The sequence below is a fragment of the Thamnophis elegans genome, chromosome 7 (genome assembly GCF_009769535.1).
Source record: "Thamnophis elegans isolate rThaEle1 chromosome 7, rThaEle1.pri, whole genome shotgun sequence".
Classification (NCBI taxonomy): Eukaryota; Metazoa; Chordata; class Lepidosauria; order Squamata; family Colubridae; genus Thamnophis; species Thamnophis elegans.
Genome location: NC_045547.1, coordinates 47,619,574 through 47,645,702, shown reverse-complemented (window position 1 = coordinate 47,645,702; position 26,129 = coordinate 47,619,574). Strand labels below are relative to the sequence as shown.

General features: G+C 38.4%; 1 protein-coding gene across 4 annotated transcripts in view; it reads left to right on the top strand.

Annotated features, from left to right (window-relative positions):
* Positions 1–7,490: 7,490 nt before the first annotated feature.
* CNOT2 (CCR4-NOT transcription complex subunit 2) overlaps positions 7,491–26,129 on the top strand; it is a 76,510-nt gene continuing 57,871 nt past the window's right edge. For 2 of the 4 annotated variants that reach the window (XM_032220917.1, XM_032220918.1), the window contains exon 1: positions 7,491–8,642. The gene's annotated coding sequence lies outside the window, so the exon portion shown is untranslated. Of the gene's footprint in view, positions 8,643–8,675; positions 9,216–26,129 lie in introns of those variants that run through there. The other 2 variants (XM_032220915.1, XM_032220916.1) reach the window with 2 other exon arrangements.

Sequence of the window (26,129 nt, the reverse complement as noted above, 5' to 3'; positions counted from 1 at the left end):
CTCCTCCGGGTAGTCGCCAGTTGGCATTGGCCGGCGGATGGAATTTGGAGGAGGCCTAATCTGTGGGATCTGATCGGTCTATTGGAGGTAATTGGCAGCAGGCGGTCTCTCAAGTACCCAGGTCCAATACCATGAAGGGCTTTATAAGTGACGACTAGCACCTTGAAGCGTATCCGAAGACCAATAGGCAGCCAGTGCAGCTCGCGGAGGATAGGTGTTACGTGGGTGAACCGAGGTGCACCCACAATCGCTCGCGCGGCTGCATTCTGGACAAGCTGAAGTCTCTGAATGCTCTTCAAGGGCTGCCCCATGTAGAGCACGTTGCAGTAGTCCAGTCTAGAGGTCACAAGGGCACGAGTGACTGTTGTGAGGGCCTCCCGGTTCAGGTAGGGACGCAACTGGTGCACCAGGCGAACCTGGGCAAATGCCCCCCTGGTCACAGCCGACAAGTGGTGTTCGAAAGTCAGCTGTGGGTCCAGGACGACTCCCAAATTGCGAACCCTGTCTGAGGGGCGTACTGTTTGACCCCCCAGCCTGAGAGATGGAAAACTTGGCCAATTAGTGGGAGGGAAACACACCAGCCACTCGGTCTTATCCGGATTGTGTGCAAGCTTGTTATCCCCCATCCAGACCCTAACAGCCTCAAGGCACTGGCACATCACGTCAAAATGGGTGAAAGCGGAAAGAAGGAAAGATGGAAAAGTGAATTTGACACTTTGGAGCTTTATCCCAGAGTTCAAGATACAGGAGGGAAAAAAAGGGTGATAATGATGGAGCTAAGAAGAGAAACCTACTCAGAAATAAGTTTGAAAATCAAAGACAAGCTAATGTTAATAACAATTCAAGGGCAACGAGTCTATTTGAGAGATCTTTTAAGCAATAAAGTGTGGAGAGAAGTTTATAAAAACTTTATAAAGGAGCTGAAAAGAGAATTGACACAACAATTGGCAAGAGAGATAAGACTGTTTTGCCACTGGAAAGACAGGTTGATAATGAAAGTTGATGATAAAAAGTTAGCTGGTTTTTGGGTAGTAATAAGTAGCGATTTTAGTATTTTGTAGATAGTTTTAGATTAACATTGAATGTTTATTCATTAACATATAATTAACTACGACAATAATAATGAAATGATAACATTAATTAGTATAAGTAACCTGGTTATAAACTGTAAATTGGGACTTGGTGAAAAGACCTATAAATTTTATTAATAATTTTTTGTTTAGAGCTTGTTATAAAGGTATAATTACTTTGGGTCTGAAGAGTGGAGAAATGACATAAATACTAAATAATTTTTTCATTGATCACAATAATAACAGGGAAATTTTAATGGATATTTTTGGGGATTAATAAGTAGGAATGTTAGCATTTTGTAGATTGTTTTAGATTTTTTATTAAATGTTCATTTGTTAACATATAATTAACTATAATAATAATGAAATGATAACCTTAATTAGTAAAAATAACTTGGATATAAATTGTAATTTGGGACTTAGGGAAAAGACCTATAAATTTTATTAATAAATTTTTGTTTAGAGCTTGCTATAAAGGTATAATTCCTTTTGGGCCTGATGAGAGGAGAGGTGATATAAATAGTAAATAATCTTAGCCAACTATAATAAAAACAAGGAAAAGTTAATGGATAATTGTGTGTGTGTGTGTGTGTGTGTGTGTGTGTGTGTATGTATGTATGTATGTATGTATATGTATATGTATATGTATATGTATACGTACGTATGTATTTAAAGTTACAACCCCTGGTATGCCCAAACATGGGAGGAAGTTCACTGCTTCCATTCTCTGTCCATCAGCTCGTCACAAGAGACCATCCAGACAGAAACCCAATATTTTTACTGTTGCCTTTTTGTTGTATTTGTGCTGATAAATAAATAAAGGGAGACTAGTATAGATCTATTTCAAGCTGTTTAGCTCTCATCAGCTAGCCATACCCTTACTGGGATTCGAACCTGGGCTGTATTGCATCTTAGGCAGATGTGTTAACCATTAAGCATACATATACATACATATACATACATACATACACATACATACATACATACATACATACATACATATATATATATATATATATATATATATATATATATATTGTTGTATTTGTGCTGAAGGCAAAAAGGTAACAGTAAAAATATTGGGTTTCTGCCTGGATAGTCTCTTGTGACGAGCCGAAGGACAGAGAATGGAAGTAGTGATCTTCCTCCCATATTTGGGCATACCGGGGGTTGTAAAAAAATCTAATATATATATATATATATATATATATATATATATATATATATATATATATATATATATATATATATAACTAGTAAAAGCAAATTGGAGATAAGCTTTAAACTGTGAGTTGGGGGGAAAGGGGGGAAATGCTTAGATATTTTACTAACTGAATTTGTTTCAGAATATATTATAAAGGTGTAATGTTATTGGAGGTTTATTGAAACGGCAAATGAATGCCAGTAAGTGGCTGTGTCTTTAAATAGAAATGATTTTAGATAAAAACATGTTTAAATAATTGTAATTAAATGAGAATTGTGCTACAGTGGTAGTAAAATACATAAATTTTCTTGTTTGATTTAAAATGTATAATTCAATCTGAATGAAGTATATGTAAGGATTGTGGAAGAAACGCACGAAATGTATTTGTCACCAATCGACACGCTTTCTACAAGATGTAATGAAAGATGATTCTTTTTTTTTGTTTTTGTTTAATTGAAACAAAACTTTTTCAAAAAAAAGAAAAAAAAAAGAAAAGCCGCAGTTCGCCACTCGACCCTTGTGGGGTCTAGTCAATTAGGGAGGCTTACCTAAATCTATTCTAAATACTACCAAGTTTCCAAGGTCTTAAAGGAATGTTTCAGTCTTCTTTGCTTATTTCTTGATTTTTGTCCATTTCCCTCCAGGTCATACCATTGGTTCTTTATTGCTATTGTTAATAAGCTGTAAAGTAGATAAAATAGGTTAGATGTCATTTAGAATGCACCACAATAAAATAAAAATAAGTGAGAAAAAATGAAGGGTATACATATAAGAGGGATTCATTGGTGATGCAGTGGTTAGAATGCAGTATATTGCAGGCTAATTTTGCTGACTGCCAGGAGTTCGATCCTGAATGGGCTCAAGGTTGACTCAGCCTTCTCTCTTTCCGAGTCGGTAAAATGAGGATCCAGACAGTTGGGGGCTATAGGCTGACTCTGTAAATCGCTTAGAGAGGGCTGCAAAGCACTGTGAAGTGGTATATAAGTCTAGGTGTTATTGCTGTTGATCATCATCATCATCATCATCATCATCATCATCTAGTGATTGTCTGTCTACTGCAGGATGAAGGCCTCTTCCGCATGTTTCCAACCAATATGGTCCTGTGCTTTCTTTTGCCAATTGCGCCCACAATACTTGCTGATGTCGTCCATCAGGTCTCTTTTGTGGACAAGTTTTATCAAATAGGATCCATTCTATGACTGCCAAAACAGGGATTAGTGGCCTGAAAATGCTACATCAAAAAAGATGTAGTACGATCATCGACAACAAGATATATGAGACAGCTGCCAGAATTGTTAATGGTTAACAGAAATCTAGCTGCATTAAAAGAAGCACTGTATCAGAAAAATACGAAGTTAACATTCCTCTATACTCAACAGTGGGGAACACTTTGGGAATACTTTGTAGATTCCAGATACCAATTTTCAAGAAAGATATTGACAGGTTAGAGACAAGGCAGAAAAACTGATACAAGGATTTCAGAACATACCCTATGATAATAGGCTGAAAAAAAAATCTTAATGTGGAGGAAGGTAGACTTGAAGTAACGTGTTCAAGCACATAAAGGAAATTGCAGGGAAGATTGTCAACTAGGACCAAAAATAAGAGTTGTAAATTGTACTAGATTTATTTAAATAAAATGACATCTGTACAAGGTGTAACAGGCTACCTACATAGGCAGATGGGTATTCCATGTCTGAAGAATTTTAAAAATCTGAACAGTCAGCTCTCATAGGACTTTTTCATTGGTTCTACTGCACATTGCAAAGAGTTAGACTAGATGATCATGGTGGACTTATCCGTTTCTACAATTCTATGATTCTACCCAATCTGCAACCAGGGACTAAACTTCCTGACAAATCAGCCTTCTCATACTTCAAGCATGGAGAAATGGGACATTTTAAGAAATACTGTTTCCAAGTGAAGGTCTGAGATAATAAAATTTAGACTAAAACTTGTGGGTCAGGAAAAACACACCTACCAATAAAGACTTGTATTTAGAATTAATAAAAGCATTAGACCATGATGTGAGTAGATATAGTCATAGATGGATGTCCAGCAGTGGCTTGAGGGAATTCTGGAGCTCCAATCCAGAACCAGGCATTTTCAAAACTAAATTAAGTAGCTCTAGAAAATATTGCTAACAAAAACTCCTTTTAGGAGTTTATGATAAAATACTGGTAGAAGTGTTTTAAAGCACAACTTGTAAGTTTGTAAGCAGTTATAGAAAACAGTGTTGGCCAAAGAACTGGAATAGACTAATTTATATAGTTCAATACTACAAGAGCCGTTCTAAAGAATGCTCAACTACTAAATAAGTGCACGCATACAAACAATATATATGGAACAAGAATTACTAGTGTTGGGAAGATTTCAGAGAAATTAGAGGAATGATCACATTGCAAATTTCCAAAAGGTAATGAAAAAGGCAAAAGAGGATTAAAATATATTTATTTTTGCTGCATTGATTATATTAAAATTTTAAATTGCAGGAGTTGCAGTCTATAATGTATTGTAAATTGTCCTTTAAAACATAGATATTATCAGACTACAGTACTTTATCTGCAAGTTAAAATATATATGTTGATTAGGAAGCAATAGGACATGGAATAACTAATTCAAGATTGTGATGAACTGTGTTGAAGTTATGTCTTATTGAAGATCAAAGTGGAAGTTACAAAGGTTGCTCTTATGCCCAATATTTTTTTAAAATAGGGTCATGCCAGCTGTTGAAAGCCAGTTGGTTAAATGGTTAAAATCAGAGACCATGAGTTAAGTAGAAATCTAGCTGGGTGATTGCATCAATAATTCTCTCTCAGACCTAAAACATCAAACCAGTTCCCCAAAATGTTGTCAAAAAACACAAAGGAACTTATCCAGGCAGTTTTTAAGAGTAACTTGAAGGAAAACAAAGTTAGCTATTATTATCAGTCCAGTGCAAATACCTGAAGAAGTGATGGGAGAAATAGCAGACTTTATCTTCCTGGATGCAAAAAATGTTGCACTGAAGACTGTAATCATGAAACAAAATGACATCTGCTTTTTGGAGGCCATAAGAAATGTACTCAAAAACCATACTGACAAGCAATAATTTAGAAAGATTTGTAAATTTTTTATAAACCTGAAAAAATACAAATTGATGCTTTTGTACAGTGGTGCTGGAGAAAACTGCTGAGAGGATTTTTTTCCAATAGCATGAAAATAGCATTCATTAGGATGATTAGGTTAGAATATACAAGCAGATAGTGAAACTTTTTTTGATTCATAATACGGAAGCAAGAATTTTTGGAGTAGACTGATGTTTGGAAAAATTAAAGGCAATTTAGAAAGAAGCCAGCAAATGAAAAGGTGACCAGACATTATCATTAATATCATGAGCATGAGCTCACAAATACTCAGAAAAGCAGATAGTGACCAACAGACTGGAAAACTGTTGCCCACTGTAAGATATTGTATGATGATGATATCAATTTAGTTATGCCTGACTTTTGGCAATTCCATAAGCTGGGTCTTTCTACCTCTTCCAATGTTGCACTAACTCACTGTATGCAAAGAGTTATAAAGAACTGAATGATCAAGCAAACAGGAATTAAGACTTCAATTCAGTTCAGTTTTTGGAAGCAACATGGACAAGTCTACATAGTTTCTTTGTAGTAGCATAGAAATGGCTTGTCATTTATATTTTTTCAACCATTCAATCCAACTTACAGTCTTATTTCCTGGTGGTTTCTCACCTATACACTAACTAGGTCCAATGCTGTTCAGCTTTTGGAGGATGAGCCATGGTCAAATAAGGGCTGCTATCTTTATTGCCAATAGTTAAGTAGTGCTTCACAATTGTCTACTAAAAAAAGGTTTGTGATTCCTAATTCAAGTAGAACAAGTTATACTTCCCTAAAAAATAAATTCAGTAAGGGCATTTCCCAACATAATTGTCAATTAATGCTACTTTTAGTATTATACATTTTCTACATAGGGTGTGGAAGTACTTTTGGCTGATCTCAAAAACAAGGTTAGACACAGTAAAACTTGGATGAAACACCACTAGAAAATAGGCTAAACAGCTTAGCTGAAAAAACATAATAGAAAGCAATGGAAAGTCATTTCTGTAGTTTTACCAAGAAAGCCCAACATGTGTCTATGAAGTTACCAGGAGTTACGTTTGACTACATTCTTTGCTGAGGATCATTTATACACATTAAAATCTGAATGTTTACATGAGACTTACAAGGAATTTCTTCTGTAAAAATACTGACTTCAATTAGGTGCAAAGATTTTGGCATGGGTAACACAAATAAAATTCAAGCATTGTTAAAACCTGCAATTCTAAACACATTTTTAGGGAACACAACCTTCTAAATACAAATATGTTCTTCATTGTAAAATGTTTATATGTATTTACATCATTATTAGACAATTTGTATCTATGCTTGAGTCAATGTTGACTCCTCATGACCGCTTAGGCAAATTCCTGCAGTTTTCCTGATGGTTTGCCACAGCCTCCTTCCTGGGGTTGAGAGTGACTGGCCAAGGACACCCAGCTGGCTTTGTGCCTAAGGTAGGACCAGAACTGTCTGTGTTTCTAGTCTTGTGCTTTAACCACTACCTTAAATTACAGTGCTTAATTTATGTTCCACAATTTAAATATTTGTCCCTCCCAATTGTTTCATTTATTAAAAAAATCAATTTTGTACCAGTTTCATATATAGAATACTAGGCATGGGAAAAGAATAATTTATTATTCAAAATATTGTGATCTACAAAGATCAGGAATTACAAGATTATATTTGTGGGAGTTGTTTCTTTGAAGTGTTTTCTTCAAACTGTCGTTTAAGTACAAGAGATGCTGTTGTGCACTATTTCTATTTTCATTGGGAAAGAAACCCAAATTTAAACATGAACTGAAGATTGTATGCGATAGATATGGCTGATCTAATTACAAAAATTAAATTAATTGCTTTTAAGATTAGCACACTGAATTAGTGTGGTGCTAGAATGTTATCACCACATACATGGGTCCTAAGACCTTAGTTTAAACGCAACTCCTAGGGTATAGAGCAGTGGTAGTCAACCTGGTCCCTACCGCCCACTAGTGGGTGTTCCAGCTTTCATGGTGGGCGATAGGGGTTTGCTATAACTCTGCTTTATAAATTTTATAAAGTAAAGTTACTTCCCTACTTTATAAATCACCATTACTGTGGAACCTGTGGACCGTTAGAAAATTTTACTACTAACAGAGATACAAAAGTGGGTGGTAAGTATAAAAAGGTTGACTACCCCTGGTATAGAGTGTTGCATCTGATGTCCTGTGTAAAGGAACCATACCCAATTCTAGAATTTTATTATTTACTGAAGGTTTTCCAAACTAAGGATGTTATACTTAATACTCCTGTCCTTGTTATTCTCACAACAAATACCAAAGGTATGAGGGGTGAAAAATAGACTGGCAAAGGGAGTGTATCCCCAACAGTGACTTAGCTTTGGGATTCTTCTATTTCAATCAATGTTGAAAGCATATTACTGGACTTGCTGTGTTCCTAGTTGGAATATGAATCCATCCCTCCTTCTGCATTGGGTAGAAATAGAAAATACATGTCCTTCTATTATCAGGCTGTTTTTCTGAGGATTGCACAACGTGGTCACAATCTTACACAAAAGAATTACATGTACAACAGAATGAGGAAGCAGCACATAGGCCTCTTGAAATACACCTGTAAGGAATCCAGGGTCGTTATTTACATGTTCGGAAATGTCACTTTGGAAAACATCCCTAAGTGATTGCGGAAGAGGAACTGCAAAGTATTACAGCTTGGCGGCGGCGGCAAGTTCGCCCCAATTTCAACTCTAAATATGGTGCAAAAGCTGCGGCCGCCGTTTCCGTGCTTCCCAAACGGCCCGAAGGAGCGTGTGCGCGCGAAGCTTCCTCCTTCCACCGTGTAAAAAAAAACAACAAACAACCCTCCCCCTTTCCCCGGATGTCTCGGAATCAGTTCGCGGTCCGTGCAAGGCCGCTCTCTCGGAAGTTGGGCACCGAGATCCCGGCGGTGGCGGCCCCCTCGCCGTTTTTCAGCCGCTCCGGCAGGGCAAACCGCGGCGGGAACGAGACTCGAATACTCGCCGCGTGCCCAAGCAGGCAGGAGGCCTCGTTTCTTGTCAGGGCCCCCGGCGGGAGCGAGTCTTGGGTCGGTGAAGCCGTTCTAGGCCGGCCTATCACGTCCGCCTTCCCGCTCGTCCCGTAGTCGCTGCCGGGCGGCGGCGGCGGGGTCACGACGGCAGCGCTGGGGTCAGAGGGTAAAGGTCGCTCCCCCAGCATCCTCCGTGCGGGGTGCTCAGCCATCTTGGATCCTCGGGACAAGAAAATTCATGCGGTGAGTTCGGCCCTATTATTCTTCCCCCGCTGCCACCTCCTCTGCTGCGGCCCAACTACGAATCTGCCCGGGAATCCGCCGGCGGCCGGGGAAGGGCTTCGGTCGGGTCCGGGGCGGTTTGGGCTCCTTGCGGTCTGTCTCGTCCCCCTCGGTTTCCGTTTGCTTTTGTCTCCGTGAGGGAGCGAGAAGGGGGGGGGAGATGTGTGAGGGAAACAGGAGGGGGAGGAACACGTCGCGGCGGTGGCGCGGCGCTTAGCACGGGAGCGCAGGAGCCTCGAGGCCCAGCCCGTCTGCGTCCTCCCGCCTTTCCTTCCTCGGCGCCTGGAGGAGCAAGGGGGGAGGCCCCGCCGCGGGAGGCAGCGTAGGGAGCCCGGCTGTTAGGGTCCCGGTTTAGCTCCTTCTCCGGCCCCGCAGCTGCGTTTCCCGCCACAAGCCTCCCCCTCCTCTGCATCGCTGGCGGAGGCAGCGCTCGGCCTACTTGTCTCTCTCCTTGCCCTTTATGCCTCCGGGGTGCGAGCGCCGTTCGGGGTCCGCGTCGGAGCATCGAGTTCCCCCTGATGCCTGAAACTCGGGGTAAGAAACGGGCAGTGCAGAATCCGCTCCTCCTTAATAAGTGTGTGGGGGTGAGAGTGTCGGTTCGTAGGTGGACTATTACTTTCGGGGCCTGCTTTCCCGGTGAAAAAGGCCCTTATTAGATCCTGTTGCCTCAAGAACTTCGTCGGGCAGCTGTAAGAAAATCTCTTTCCGGCCCAGCGATGTTTGCAGGAGAAACTTCTAGCTGTTCGGTTTCGGTTTTTTTTTAATTCGGGACGAGGTGTTGAAGGTCTTGTTTTGGTTCGAAAGCATTGGTTCTGCAATAAGCACTGCAGCTCCTCGCTCATAAGCTTAAGTGGGCAAATTTAATATATTTTCTTCCTTACTGCAAAATGCAAAGCCATCCTTTGTTTGCATTGTTGCTGCATGTAGGGACGTGATCAGACTTGTCACATTTTAGTGAACAGGAGTTAGGTTTTGGTGAGACAAATTGTTCAGTGCATCCACTCAGGTTAAAACATGATGTAATCCTTTCCTTATGTGGCAGGTATGTAAAGGTTGATACCCTATATATAACAGAAATTTGCTCTCTACATTGTAGTTGCTCTATGGACGACTAGATGTATTATTGTATTTTAATACCAGCCTTATCCACTCTTCCCCCACTTTTTAAATAATAAGGTGGCTTTAAAAATTACAATTAGCATGTGTCATGTAGTGTTCTTGGTATCAGTTTTTGCCTCCTAAACTTTTGGAAAGTTTTCAAGAGTGTCAAAACATCCTACAACTGGTTACTTGAATTTTGTGCATATTTTTTTTTTTTTTTTGCTTTTGGGAGAAGAAACTATTGTTGCAAATGAAGAAGTGCATTGCCTTTACAAAACATACATATGGTGTCATGTATATGTAAACTATAGAATTCTGAAGTACCTGTAGGACCATGCTGTATTCTTAACAGCAATTTGTAGTATCCCTGTCTTCGTTTTATTGTTTAATTTCCAGGAAGTGTGAGATATAAGTAATATTAAATATGAATTGCTTTATAGTTTGTAAATATTTGGCAAAGCATTTGTAGATAAATATATAATCAGTCATCTCTTCTCTAGTTGCTCAAACTTTCCCCTTCCCCCAATAGCTAAACCACAAACAGGTTTCCCCATAATGTCAAACTGAAAAACTCTGATTAAAAATCACAACACCAGTTTTTAAAACTTTGGTACTATGTAGTGGAAAATAGGCTGTTCTTATATTTTAAAATTTGTCTGAATGTATTCCTATACTTTATACTTTTATTAGATATTTTTATGCTGTAAACAGATTTTTCTTTGAGGCTTTTCTTTAGATTGACTAATTGTACATGTTTTTTCCACCAAGTCTTATCTTGAGGAATCTATAATCAGAATTCATTATCTTTCTGGCTTATTGTGATACCTGAGTGCAATGTCAGATACCTGAGGAATAGTTTAGTATTGTACAAAGATTGATTAGTATTTTAAACGTTTTGGATTAATAGTGATGGAACACTCAAATTGTTAAGCTTTTTTGTTAAGAAATACAGACTCCTGCTAAAACATAATGTATAATATAGCTTGCTTTGTTTTTTGTTTTGTGTATTTATTCATTTATGTAATTTATAAAATCACCTATTTCACAAATGAAACTCTGGCCAGTGTACAACAAAACAATATCTAAAATCTTTATCATTAAATAATTAAAAAATTAAAAAATATAAGAAGAGAGTTAAAGCAATAATAATAGATGAAGAGATGTTAATTATAATGGAGCCACCTCACTACTTTATCAGTCCCCTGGTATTCCAGATCTTTAGCATAACCATTTTCAGAGATCTTCAGAAGCTCAGAAGATATGGGACCATTGTCACTCCCGGGCGAGAAGATTCCACAACCTGGGTGCCAAAGCAGAGAAGGCCCACTGTTATGTATAAACTATACTTTTTCTTTGTATGTTGCCCAAAATTAGTCAGTTGTCATTAATTTGACAAACCAAAGTTAAAGAAATCAGAACTTAGTGAAAAGTGGTCCAACATAATATATTATATTAAGTGTTGCTTAATATAATGTTGCTGAATTAAAAACTACTGCTCATTTGTACCCATTTGTAATATGGCTCTCAGTGTCAGTGTCCTTCCAAATGTTAAAGTAATATTGGGACATCAAAAATTTGTTTCTCCTACAATAGGGTATTTAGATATAGTTACTGATAATATAAAATGACTTTATTTCAATTGTTCCGATACATATTTTTATAGCCTCACTTTTTAATGGAACTTGAATATACTAACTGGCTCAGATATCATGGTACTCTGTGATTTGTTTTAACCATCGTCTGTGAAACCAGCTATGATAGCTAGGATCGCACAGTGTTAAATAAAATATAAAAATTATGTTAAAGCATATTGCAGGTTGTAAATCTAATCAGTAAGATGTTTGCCTTAATAAAAAAACAACATAAATGCCTTTCTCTGTGCATTCCTCTTTTATATTGACTTTTAACTGTTGAATATTGAATACAGATAACCCTTGACTTACAACCACAATTGAGCCCAAAATTTATGTTGTTAAGTGAGAATTTGTTAAGTGAGTTTTGCCCCATTTTACGACCTTTCTTGCCACAATTGTTAAGTGAATCTCTGCAGTTGATAAATTAGTAATCTGGTTAGGTGAATTTGCCTTCCCCATTGATTTTGCTTTCAGGAAGATTGCAAAAAAGTGATCACATGGCCCTAGAACGCTGCAATGGTCATAAGTATGAGTCAGTTGCCAAACATCTGAATTTTGATCGCATCACATGAATGCTACAAAGGTGGTAACTGAAATACGGTTATAAGTCACTTTTTTCAATGCTGTTGTACCTTTGAATGGTCACTAAATGAACTGTTTTAAGTCAAGGACTACCTGTAGTCCTCGACAAAATCAACATGATTTTGGCATATGGTTTTTTTGGCATATGAGGCTCTCTTTTTTGTTTTATTTTTCTATTTACACATATTGAGTAAAGAGTATGAACTTATTCACACTGCAGCTTGTTAGACCAGGATTGTGTGATATTTTTTGATGAATTCCTCACAATATATTCTAAAAATCCTACTGTATTTTTCTTTTTTAAAGAAGTATTTGAGGCAGTTTAGTATCTAATAACTATGATTTATAAAATATAGATTGCTACATTTTGTTAGGAAACCTATGTTTACAATCAGTACAATTAAGGGAATTGTATATGCATTTGACATTTGTACTATGTGGTTCATATACAATTTTCTAGGTGGCTCAAATGTTGTAGATATAGGTTGGAAACAGTACATGTTCTCCAGATTCTCAGGTTTTCTGACTTCCTTAGGATGCTCTACAACACATTTGATGTAATAGAGATAATTTTGAGTGTAAAGCAGGTAAGATTATTTGAATATTGGGATTAAAAAACTTTGGGAAATATCAAAATTTAACATATTAAAGAAGAATATCTTTTGGTGTTTTGAATTACTTCTCTGTCAGTTGCATTTGTCAGAGTACATTAGTTGATAAGCATATCATTTGTATTTTTTGAGTTTTAAAGAATTAACAGTACAATCCTATAGGTAGTTAAATAGAACTTAGTTTCAGGTAATTCAGTCTAGGATTGCAGTTTGAAGTATTGGTTAACTAATCTTACGTTGTTTACAGTTCTTATAGTCAGTTGGTTTATTGCTAAATTTCTGAAGAAAAATTTCATGATTAGGTGCTTTGTCTGATTTTAGATTTGCAGGTTAGATTTGCATTGAAAAATATGTGGTGTGATGTTCTGCACATGATCAGTTGCATATGTAGTTTCCCTATCTAAAAGACTTCTGTTGAAGACTTTTCTACATATTAATAATTTAGTATACAAAGGCTTTGGCAGATCTCAGTAGTACCTACAGTATACGCGGATCATGCTTTTATAGTTCAAATCTTCCTTTTTTACTTATTAAAATATTCATATTTCAGCTGGTAATATTTCAGTGCTAAAAAAATCAGCGTATTTTTCAGAAAGCTAACCCCCTAAATTTAAGCAAAGCTACATTTTAAAAAAGAGGAAATGTATCTTTAAAGTAAGTTTATTCACTTCTTTAAAATACTATAAATCTGGAGAATTTTATTTAAATTTCTTTAATTTATTAAAGTTTATTATACTTTTTACAGGAATGGTATGAAAAGTAACTATGATGAAGGGATATCCTTTCTGAACTAAAAAAAATGTAGGGCCATTAGCTCCATGATTCCCTCCCCGATTGCAAAAACAGCGCATGCGGCGGGCACTGCAGACTCACCTTCTCTTTCCTCCTGGTGAGATCCGCCACCTGGAACGCCTTTTTTTCAGATCCACCACCTTCTGCACGCACCGTTTTTGCAATCGGGGAGGGAATCATGGCGGTGCCACCCGGAAAAGCTTTCCTTCCCGATATAAAAAACCTGGTGTGTGGAAAGCTGCTTTGGCCCTTGTCGCCAAATGCGGGCTTCGCAGCCAGATAGGTTCTTGCTCCCCCCTCTTCCCATTACAAAGTTTCCTGGTAGGAGAACCACATGGATTGCTCCCATGACAGCTGGCCTGAAAGGACTGCTTAATCAGGATTTGGGGGGATGGATCCCCCCCCCATTCCTTGCTCTCTTCCCCATCCAGGTGGATCACAATCAGAAGCAGAGGCAGTTCACCTTCCGCTTCAACAACTGTCATGATAATAAAGCTGTCCTATCGTATGAATATGTAGGAAAGAGGCTGGTGGATCTTCAACTGGGCGTGCATAAGGCAGCGGATCTGAAACGAAGGCGTTCCAGGCGGTGGAGATCACGGCAACTGCCTTATGCCTCCTGCGCAGTGCCCACTTCGCCAACAGAGTCCCAACCCCTGCGCTTCCCAGGGCCACTTTGGGAAGCAGCAAAGGTGTAGGGGGCTAGCTGGGAAGCCTGGCAATGTGTTTATGAGATGGTAGTGTCCAGCAGGACTAAAGTGCTGCGTGTCTATCATGCTTGCTGCAAGAAAGCCAGGCTTTCAATGCTTACGGTTATAGGTAGGAAGATGGGGCATCCAGGAGTGAAGCCTTCAGTGCCAAGTCCCTCTTCTGTCCCCATGAAAATCCTATCCCACCCCACCCCCTCCAGTTAAATACGCATAGGGTGATAGGGTTTGTTTTAATTGGATAAAAAAGCTCATTATCAAAATCTGAGTGGAAGTGAAGATCCCCGCCGCCTGGAACCACCCAAATATGATATATCTATGAGATCTAAGAATGCATGCCCAGTAAGTGTGAAATTTGACTTCACAAAGCTATATAGAAAATATTTATATGTAAGTATAATTTATATAGCAGCCTAAAAATCTTCATTTTTCTATATTTTTATACAGTTCTGAACACATCTATAGTTTAACATTGACCTGTAATATTGACATGTTTGGGCCAAGTGTATATATATTTCAGGTAACAATATGTACGAATATCCTTAGCTGTCATATTAAAGTTGATTATACTTAAATGTGTTTATCTTTGGAATCCTATGACCCATTGTTTTTAAAAAAGTATTGGGTAAACTTCAGAGACATAACTTCAAACTGACAAGATGGAAGTTCAAAATTAATATTAGAAAATATTATTTCACAGAAAGAGTAGTGGATACTTGGAACCAATTTCCAGTGGAGGTAATGGCCCAATCATCAGTAACTGAGTTTAAATATACTTGGGATAAACACATATGTCCATCATCTGACAAAAATTATAAAAAATAAACTCAAAGGCCGACTCAAGGGACCACTGGGTCTTTTTCTGCTGTCAGTTTTCTGTGTTTCTATGTTTTGGGCTAAAAGTGATATAAACTGTTATTATAAATAGGAATCTTAAAACCATGGTAGAAAATGTAATGTTTCACCTATAGAAATAAGTACCTTTTTCAAGAAAGTAAACACTGTCTCTTTAAGGATGTCTCAGTAAATATTTGAAATATGAGAATAAGGAGGGAAGTATTCTCATTTTTTATTTGAGGCCAAAGGGCAAAACCCCCCAACACTTTTGAAGAGTAAAATACTTAGTGACTTAAAATTACATAACTTTTATATTGCTGCAGATATCTTCAAAGATTTAGATCAAAAGCAGAAATGATGTAGTAATTATGTCACTGGATCTATTAAATAACATTAGTAAAAGCTGTTGGAAAAAAGTAATGTCTAAAACTGCCAAATATAAACATCTTTAGATTCTAAAAGTGCAATTTGGAAATCTGCCAAATGTTCAGTAATATGATGGTAAAGCACATGTATAGTAGAATCTCTTCTTACTTTCCATTTTTTAGGTACTTCTACCTTTTTTATCTAACGGAGGAATTCAAAGATAAAATTTATATGATCAAAAGATAAAAAACCATGCAGGTTCAAAATTGGAAATTTATTAAATGTGTTAAACCTGATTAGACCAGATATTTTTATTTATCTAGTTTTATTTATCTAGTTTTTAATAAGTAAATTTTGCAATGAAGTGGGATATTTAAAAAGTCAGCCAATTTTACATATAATTATTGAGACAGTTGCTGAATTAAATGATAATCCATTTAATAATATTACAGATTGTAAACCAATGTCGGAATTTCCTCTTTTTACTTTTGACTGCCTCATTAGCTCTAATAAAATTTTTCTTTATGTTAGTTTCTCAATAATATCAGATTTAATATCCTTGTCTTTCTCATTTCCATCTGGGACAGAATCCCCACATCCATCAGTTCTGGAATTGAACAGGTTTCTTAATTTTGTTCTATTTGATAATCTCCATTCTTCTTCAGTGGAATTTAAATAGATAAGAAAATTATATTTTAGTGTGGAGACAGTTATTAAGAATCTCTAATTTTGCTGTTTTATCATCTTAATTTACAGAAAGAAAGGAAAAAAAAGAGGCTTTAAAATAACAAAAGCAAGTTACCTACAAGGAGTCATTCAGTCTAGTATTTTAACACATTAAACTGTGACCACACAAAATAATATTGATTGGTCTTGTATTACATTGATAGATAAGTAACTCATAAAAATAAAATGAATGCACACCAGAAATTCAGGATGTAAACCTGGGGTTGTAAATTGTTTTTGCAACATTGAAGAATAATCATTTTTTACTCTGCTTTATAAAACAGTAATTATTCATATGATAAAGTTTTTAGTTTATAATTTAAATATACTTTCATATATTTAAACCATATTAACAAACAAATCGAAATTCAAACCAGAATGGGGTAATAATAAGATACGCCCATATTATGAGAAAGTGCTTCCTCAACCATTTTAGCATAATGAAATCAGTAACAAGCCCTTTTAAAACATTTTCTGATATGGTCAAAACATTGACAAAATAGTTGAATTAGACTACTCTCTAGATCATAAAGATGTTTCTTAATAATTTAAAGGTATTTAGCCATAGATTTTTTAATTTGTATATTCTCTTTATTATGAATTACCTGCAAATAATGCATGTAGCATGCAACTATACAAGAATGAGCTTAACATCCCTGATAACCAAGATGGGGTGGTCACTGACCTTGAACCAGACATCGTAGAATGTGAAGTCAAATGGGCCTTAGAAAATCTGAGCAACAGGAAAGCTAGTGGAGGTGACAGTATTCCAGCTGAGCTATTTAAAATCTTAAAAGACTATACAGTAAAGTGCTATACTCAACAGTGGCCACAGGATTGGAAAATTTACATTCCAATTCCAAAGAAGGGCAATGCCCAAGAATGTTCAAACTACTGCATCATTTCACATGCTAGCAAAATTATGCTTAAAATCCTACAAGCTAGGGTCCAGCAGTATGTAGATCGAGAAGTACAAGGCAGGATTTCGAAGAGACAGAGGAACAAGAGATCAAATTGCCAACATACGCTGGATCATGGAGAAAGCTAGGGAGTTCCAGAAAAAATCTACTACTGCTTCATTGACTATGCTAAAGCCTTAGATTGTCTGGATCACAACAAATTGTGACAAGTTCTTAAAGAGATGGGAGTACCAAACCATCTTATTTGTCTCTTGAGAAACCTACAGGTGACACTTGAAAAATTAGAATATTGTGCAAAAGTTCATTTATTTCAGTAATAAAAAGTGAAACTAATATATGAGATAGACTCATTACATGCAAAGCAAGATAGTTCAAGCCGTGATTTGTCATAATTGTGATGATTATGGCTTACAGCTCATGAAAACCCCAAATCCACAATCTCAGAAAATTAGAATATTACATGCAATAAATAAAACAAAGATTGTATATAGAACAATATCGGACCTCTGAAAAGTATAAGCATACATATGTACTCAGTACTTGGTTTGGGCCCCTTTTGCAGCAATTACTGCCTCAATGCGGCGTGGCATGGAAGCTATCAGCCTGTGGCAGTGCTGAGGTGTTATGGAAGACCAGGATGCTCCAATAGCGGCCTTCAGCTCTTCTGTATTGTTCGGTCTCATGTCTCTCATCTTTCTCTTGGTAATGCCCCATAGATTCTCTATGGGGTTCAGGTCAGGCGAGTTTGCTGGCCAATCAAGCACAGTAATCCCATGGTCATTGAACCAGATTTTGGTGCTTTTGGCAGTGTGGGCAGGTGCCGAGTCCTGCTGGAAAATGAAGTCAGCATCCCCATAAAGCTCGTCTGGGAAGGAAGCATGAAGTGCTCCAAAATCTCCTGGTAGATGGCTACATTGACCCTGGTCTTAATGAAGCATAATGGACCAACACCAGCAGATGACATGGCTCCCCAAATCAACACAGACTGTGGAAACTTCACGCTGGACTTCAAGCATCTTGTAGCGTGTGTCTCTCCATTCTTCTTCCATACTCTGGGTCCTTGGTTTCCAAATGAGATACAAAAGATGCTCTCATCAGAAAAGAGGACTTTGGACCACTGAGCAACAGACCAGGTCTGTTTTTCTTTGGCCCAGGTAAGACGCTTTTGGTGTTGTTTATTGTTCAGGAGCGGCTTGACAAGAGTAAGTAAGTAAATCTTTATTACGGTCAAAGACCAGCAATACACATTAGTTTTTACACTATGTTAAAAAATACTGACATTAAGATATAATTAAAAGGTATTGACGTTAAAAATGGAAAATAACATACATGTTCTCAGATTGTTTGGGTCACTCCCTGGTTTACCTGGGTGCAACGCTGTTAAGTATAGGAGTAAATACAATGGTCCAAAGATTGTTAGAGATATGTCCAGATAATTGGTACAAGATAACAACTATACTTCTGTAGCCAATTTTTTTCTTATGGACATTGCAGCAACACAGAACTGACGAGGAATACGACATTTGAAGCCTATGTCCAGGATCCGTCTGTGTGTGGTGGCTCTTGATGCATTGACTCCAGCCTCAGTCCACTCCTTGTGAATGTCCCCAACACTTTTGAATGGCCTTTTCCTGACAATCCTCTCCAAGCTGCGGTCATCCCTGCTGCTTGTGCACCTTTTTCCTCCACACTTTTCCCTTCCACATAACTTTCTATTAATGTGCTTTGATACAGCACTTTGGGAACATCCAACTTCTTTTGCAATTACCTTTTGAGGCTTTCCCCCCTTATGGAGGGTGTCAATGATGGTTTTCTGCACAACTGTCAGGTCAGCAGTCTTTCCCATGATTGTGATTCCTACTGAACCAGACTGAGAGACCATTTAAAGGCTCGAATGCTTTGCAGGTGTTATGGCTTAATTAGCTGATTAGAGTGGGACACTTTGAGCCTAGAATATTGCACCTTTTCACAATATTCTAATTTTTTGAGATTGTGGATTTGGGGTTTTCATGAGCTGTAAGCCATAATCATCACAATTATGACAAATCACGGCTCAAACTATCTTGCTTTGCGTGTAATGAGTCTAACTCATATATCAGCTTCACCTTTTAAGTTGCATTACTGAAATAAATGAACTTTTGCACGATATTTTAATTTTTCGAGTTTCACCTGTATGTGCAGGTCAAGAAGCAACAGTGAGACACGAAACCACTGATTGGACACAAAACCACTGATTGGACACAAAACCACTGATTGGACACAAAACCACTGATTGGACACAAAACCACTGTTTGGACACAAAACCACTGATTGGTTCAAAATTGGGAAAGGAGTCCGGCAAGGCTGTATACTATCACCCTGCCTATTTAACTTCTATGGAGAGCACATGAGAAAGACAGGGCTAGATGAATCAAAAGTCGGAATTAAGTTTGCTGAGAGAAATGTCAACAACCTCAGATATGCAGATGATACCACTGGCAGAAAGGGAAGAGGGACTAAAGAGCCTCTGGATGTGGGTGGAGAGTGCAAAAGTTGGCTTGAAACTCAACATTAAGAAAACTAAGATCATGGCATTTGGCCCTTTCAATTCCTGACAAATAGATGGGCAAGAAATGGAGGCAGTGACAGATTTTATTTTCCTGGGCTCCAAAATCACTGCAGATGGAGACTGCAGCCAAGAAATTAAAAGATGCTTATTCTTGGGGAGGAAAGTTATGGCAAATCTAGACAGCATACTAAAAAGCAGAGACATCACCCTGCCAACAAAAGTCAAGGGTATGGTTTTTCCAGTTGCAGTGTATGGCTATGAAAGGCTGCGCAGCAAAGAATTGAGGCCTTTGAACTATGGTGCTGGAGAAGACTCCTGCGAGTCCCTTGGACTGCAAGGTGATCAAACCGGTCAGTCCTATAGGAGATCAACCCTGACTGCTCTTTAGAAGGCCAGATCCTGAAGATGAAACTTAAAATACTTTGGCCACCTAATGAGAAGGAAGGACTCACTGGAAAAAAAAGGGGACAACAGAGAATGAGGTGGCTGGATGGAATCACTGAAGCAGTAAGCGTGAGCTTAAATGAACTCCAGAGGCCTGGAGGAACGTTGTCTATGGGGTCGCGATGGGTCAGATATGATAACAACAATGCATGTAATTTTCAACTTATGATAGGTCACTTAACGACCAAAGTTACAATGTACCCGGAAGTTAAGATTGCTGTCCCACCTCCATAGTCACATGATCACATTTCAAGTTCTTGGCAACTGACTCATTTATGACTTGATTGCAATGTTCCAGGTCATGTGAATGGATTTTGTGATGATTTTTGCTTTTGTAATAATTTTTGATAATGGTCATTCTCTTAATAACCATAGTGACTCGCTTAACAAGCATTAAAAAATGGTCAAAAATCAAGTCAGAAAAATTCCAGGTTCAATTGTAGACATGAGATGAGTATTATCTATGCATATAATCACAGTATTCTTCAGAATCATGCTAATAGTAATTGAAGAATTTTAAATTTTGCTACTGCATTAAGGCTGAATTGTGAAATCAAAGTATAAATTTAGTAATAAAGATCTGGTTTGAAATTTTATATAATCCAAAATCCTCTTGTAATAAATCATATGTTTAGCAAACATAATTAATAAGCTCATAATACAGATTTATATGACTAATTGTCCTTATTCTCCCCAGTGCTATTTTCAGATTGAGGCTGTCCCAAGGAATAGGTTTATCTTGTGAGCAAAGGTCAAAATTACATTTCTGTACCAATATTTGCTAAACGTACCTTGCAGTTTTTTATGTACAGTAGGAATCCAATATTGTAGAGTTGTGGCTAAATGTAGATCCAAGACCCTGCTATGATGTTAAAGGGGACACATAGCGACTTTGTAATTATTCCTGTGGGTTTGTTTCAACCTGATTAATTATCTTGAAAGCAAAATACATTGTATTATAAAGTGGAAGGTCAGAAAAGTTAGAAAACTATATTATGATAACCATAATTTAGATTTAAACAAGCTAGATGCGTATCCTAGGTCTTACATATAAATAGTCCTTGATTTATGACCACAATAGAGCCCAACATTTCTGCTTTTAAGTGAAACATCTATTAAATTAATTTTGCCCCATTTTATGGCCTTTCTTGCAATAGCTGTTAAGTGAATCACTGAAGTTAGTAACACGGTTGTTAAGTGAATCTGACTTCCTCATTGACTTTGCTTGTCAGAAGGTTGCAAAAGATGAACACTGCAGCCATCACAAATAGGCATTGGTTGCCAAGTGTCTGAATTTTGATCACATATCAAATCATTGGGGTAGTCAAATGCATGAGAAAAATGATCATAAATCATTTTTTAGTGCCATTGTAACTTCAGATGGTCGCTAAATGAACTGTTGTTAAGTCGAGGATTATCTGCACCTAATTGGTGCTAGAAATCTAAATTTTGCTTAAAGTTATTTAAAGGTATTTCATTCTAAGTATATATGTCAATGAAATTCCATAACTTACAAATTTATTCCCCTTGCACTGAGTAACATTTTAAACAATTTATATCTATTTTGGTCTGATATAAGATATATTTACATCTACAGATGAAGAGCACTTCTATGTAATATTTATTCCTAAATGTTTAAAAGATTTTAGCCAATAATTGAAATGACAGTGGTTACAGATTTCCATAGAAAGGGGATTCTGGTTCTTTAGTTATTCTGAATGGACAGCCATTATATTGGCATTATTAATTTTAAAAATACAAAGTAGATCTCTTGTATTGTCTTATTTCAAGATGCCTGATTCTTCAAATATTTTCTTCTGTTCTCCATAGGGGGAAGGGAAGAGGATCCAGGAATGGGTTTTGCTCTGCTCTTTTGCCTGGTGACTGAGCCTATCATTTTTTTGGCAACACTTCCTTAGGCGGGAAATCCTCCCAGTTTCAGCTTAGTCTTTTGCCAGTCAAGACATATTAAATTTTGCTCCTCTAACAATCATTCTTGGATTTTAAAAGGAAAGGAAAAAAAGGATCGCTAGAAATCACTCTTTAGTGATCGCACAGTTAAATGGTCCGCCGGTTTAGCCGCTTGTCTGGCTTCATAGCCAGACCCCTGCCACCTTGCGACACAGTGGAGAGGGGCTTCACCCCTTTAAGGGTCCAAGGGCTCTGGCACAAAGGATTACAGTCTACTTGGGTTGGTCCGGGCACACTGACAGTGGTGGAACGTTTGGCACCAATTTCAAAGCTGTATCAGCTGCTGTTCATTTTGAACCTGCCTGCTTTGCCGCGTGGAGACATGACAGCCTCGCAGGGTCCAGCATCCAAAGTACTCAGGTACAAGACAGGAAGGGACGTGATTCTCCTTCCAGGGCCCCTTCTACTAGCCAAGGGTCTGCTGCCTCAGCAGCAAGAATCAGAAGCCAAGCTCAACCTTCTAAGAGCACGAAAGCCTCTAAGGTGGTTGAGAAATATGCCCAGAGGCGGCAAAAAGCCCTAGAGTGGCATATTGCAAAGGCTAAAAAAGCAGCAAGAGGCACAGGGCCGGGGATTTGCCCTCAGGAGAAATCCATTTTTTCCTACCCTTTGGAACGACTGTTGGAAGACTCGAGCCTCTTGCAGCCCTATTATTTCCATTCCTGGTCACCAGATGGCATCAAAGAGCAGGACCCCTGGGCTTGCTTTCACAACATCCTACCGTCCGCAGATTTCTAAAGGCGCAACCAATTTAAAGCCTCCTGTGGTTCATAGGTACCCAACCTATCGAAGGGACCTGTCAAAGGTGTTAAATGCACTCACTTGGAGCCCCTTCAAACTGCTGAGATTGGTCTACTTGCCTCTCTTGCAAGGTGGCATTCTTGGTTGCCATCATATCAGCCAGAAGGATTTTGGAGCTGGAGGCCCTTTTGGTGAGGGAGGACCTCTGCATAGTCCATCCAGACAAAGTGGTATTGTGTTTGGATCCCTCCTTCGTCCCCAAGATGAATTCCTGGTTCTCCAGGGCCCAGGAGTTGTTGCTGCCAAATTTCTGCCCGGGGCCCACTCATGCCCGGGAAAACGTTAAGACATTAGGAGGGCTGTGCATATTTACATCAAGTGGACTGCCTCCTTCTGAAGGACGGAGTCACTTTTGTCTCCTTTCAGCCTTCCTCCTTGGGTAGCAGGGTCTTCCTGACAATGGTGGGGTGATGGATTTGGGCGACCATTGCCAGGGCCTACGAGACACAAGATCTTCCCATGCCTACACGTATCATGCCCCACACAACAAGGAGTGTGGCCACAATGACTGCGTGGGCGACATAGGCTTCTATAGAGGAGATTTGCATCTGCAATTATAAATTTGACACCTTCACTTCGGCCAAGGCGGCCTTTGGCAGGAGGGTCCTCCAGTGGGTCCACGTGGATCAAGGGACTTTGGCCCAGACTGCGACCCACTCGTGAGCTTGGAGGGCTTTGATAAGTCCCATTCCTGGATCCTCTTCCCTTCCCCTATGGAGAAGGAGTGTTGGTCTTACATGACACACTGCTTCTCGTAGGGAAGGGAAGAGGATCCAGCCCCACCCTAAGAGACCATCTGGTCCACAGTCTAGGAGGAGCTAATATTTTCACAGGTCACAAGCCTCGGCATTGTCACGCCTTCGCCAAAACTGAGAGGATTTCCCGCCTAAGGAGGCGTTGCCAAAAAGATGACAGGCTCAGTCTCCAGGCAGAAGAGCAGAGCAACATCCATTCCTGGATCCTCTTCCCTTCCCTACAAGAAGCAACGTGTCAGGTAGGACCAACACTCCTTCTCCATTGTGCTGATGAGGGAATCCAGGAGACAAGATCAACCCATTCCTCGTTTCTTTCTCAGCACACCGAGAAGGAGCATATCAGGTAAGACCAATGCTCCTTCTCCATTGTGCTGATGAGTAATACATAAGTATTGGTCAGTACTTTTGGTTCCTGAATCCGAGTTTAAATAAGTGAAATCACATCAACAATCAACCAATGGAACAGCTTGCCTTTGGAAGTTGTGGGAGCTTCATCACTTGAGACTTTCAAGAAGAGATTGGATTGCCATTTGTCAGAAATGGTGTAGGGTCTCCTACTTGAGCGAGGGGTTGGACTAGATGACTTATAAGGTTCCTTCCAACTCTTTTAATCTGTTAAAGTACATAAATATTTTTATAGAAAACAGCATTGTAAACTGCTTTTCTAGAATTTCATTTCCATTTATCTAGAGAAAAAATAATATAATATTTTTGCAACACAAGAGAAACTTATTTTACTTTTTAAGGTGCTGATGTTATTTTTTTTTAATGTAAAAAGTAGCTTCTTGGTGTTTTAAGAGTCTTTTAATGTAATTGTTATTAATTTGTGTAATATGAAATGTATTTTTCACAAATTTCTTTAAAATTGCTTTTTGACAGTGGAATTAGGAAGATAAATTTCAGTACTATTCTGAAGAGTTTCATATGCTATTTCAAAGAAGCTAAATAATGAAATTATAACACAACTGAATGTCTTTCATAACAGGAGTATAAATTATGCCATTGTAATGTGCAGTAAAATATATGAGGTCTTGCAGTTTAAATCTGTTTTTTCTATTTTTTAAAACAGCCTTTCAACTCAAAATATTAATGTTCTTTATGGTTTTTAAAATAAAGCACAGCAGAATGGAGAAAAGTTGGATTATTTAAAAGTAACGAACTTTCATAATTGTGAATATTGCTTTGAAAACCTAGATCCCAGTTCACATATAAATGATCCATTTTTGGGGCCATGTTATGTAGAAGATCTGCTACAATAAGAATAAGCTTGTCTAATAGTTTGAAAATAAAATAGTTTATCTTTTTGGTGGCCTGGATGCCAAACTTTAAAGATTTGTCCAAGCTATTTAAGTTTCAGCTGTTGTAATCTGAGGATGTGGAAAAAGTATTTGCTGTAAAGTCAGTTGTTAAGTGAATTAAAGCAGTGTTTTTCAACCACTGTGCCGCGGCACACTAGTGTGCCGTGACATAGTGTAAGGTGTGCCGTGGGAAAAACACCCGCCTATAGTCAATATAGGCACAGAGTTAAATTTTTTTAACATTTTCTAATGGTGGTGTGCCTCGTGATTTTTTTCATGAAAAAAGTGTGCCTTTGCACAAAAAAGGTTGAAAAACACTGAATTAAAGCATACTTCAGTATAGTATACATCAGCTAATGTTTCTCATTTATATTTGGGTTGTTTAGGCCATGTAAGTCCTGTGCCAGGGTTTTATGTAGTGAAGGACTAGATAATGGCAAAATAGTGAAGGCTGAATTTAAATGTTTAAGGGCTTTAGAAAAAAATGGAAAAGTATTACGTTATGTTAATTCTATGTTTAATATATTTTTATTAGATTTACCGTATTTTTCGGACTATAAAGTGCACCAGACTATAAGACGCATCTAAATTTACAGGAGGAAATCAAGAAAAAAATAGTTTCTGGCCTCTGCACCTCATGTTTTTGCTCTCCCCAGTCCCCAGAAGTACCCTGCAGTGCTCCCCACATCCTGTTTTTGGGCTCTCACATCCTGGATGCATCGCGTTTTTGCCCTGCCTGGCCTCCAGAAACCCTCTTCAGTGCTCCACACGGCCAGTTTTTGGCCTGCAGAGTGCTTCTGAGGGCTGGGGAGGACGAAAACGTGATGTGCAGAGGGCTTGGGAGCCCAAAAACGGGCCCATTTTGGAAAAAATGGAATGTGTGGAGCACTGCAGAGTGCTTCTAGGGGCCTGGGAGGGCAAAAACACCACTCACAGAGGGCTTGGGAGCTCAGAAAGACCCATTGGAGTGCTTCTGGAGGCCAGGGAGGGCAAAAACGCACGGAGGGTTCAGAAGGCCAAGAATGCCTGTATTTGGTCTATAAGATGCATCCAAATTTTCACTTTTAGTCCCCCCCCCTACATTTTTCTTACACTCCAAAAATTACAATATATGTCACCTTTTGTGCAGCAGTCTATTTATCACTACAAGAGCAATTCTATCATGTAGTCACTGCCCGAGGGTCACACAATGAACTTCCAAGGTTTGGAACCTGGGGCTTTCTGCTCTGGTTCAGCATCTTAATGGTTATAGATAAACAGAAGTTAACCCATGCTTGGATTCTCCCGCAGCGCACAGAGAAAGAAAGTATTTCTAGCTCAGTCCATTTTACTAGGTTTTAGCCAGAATATATATT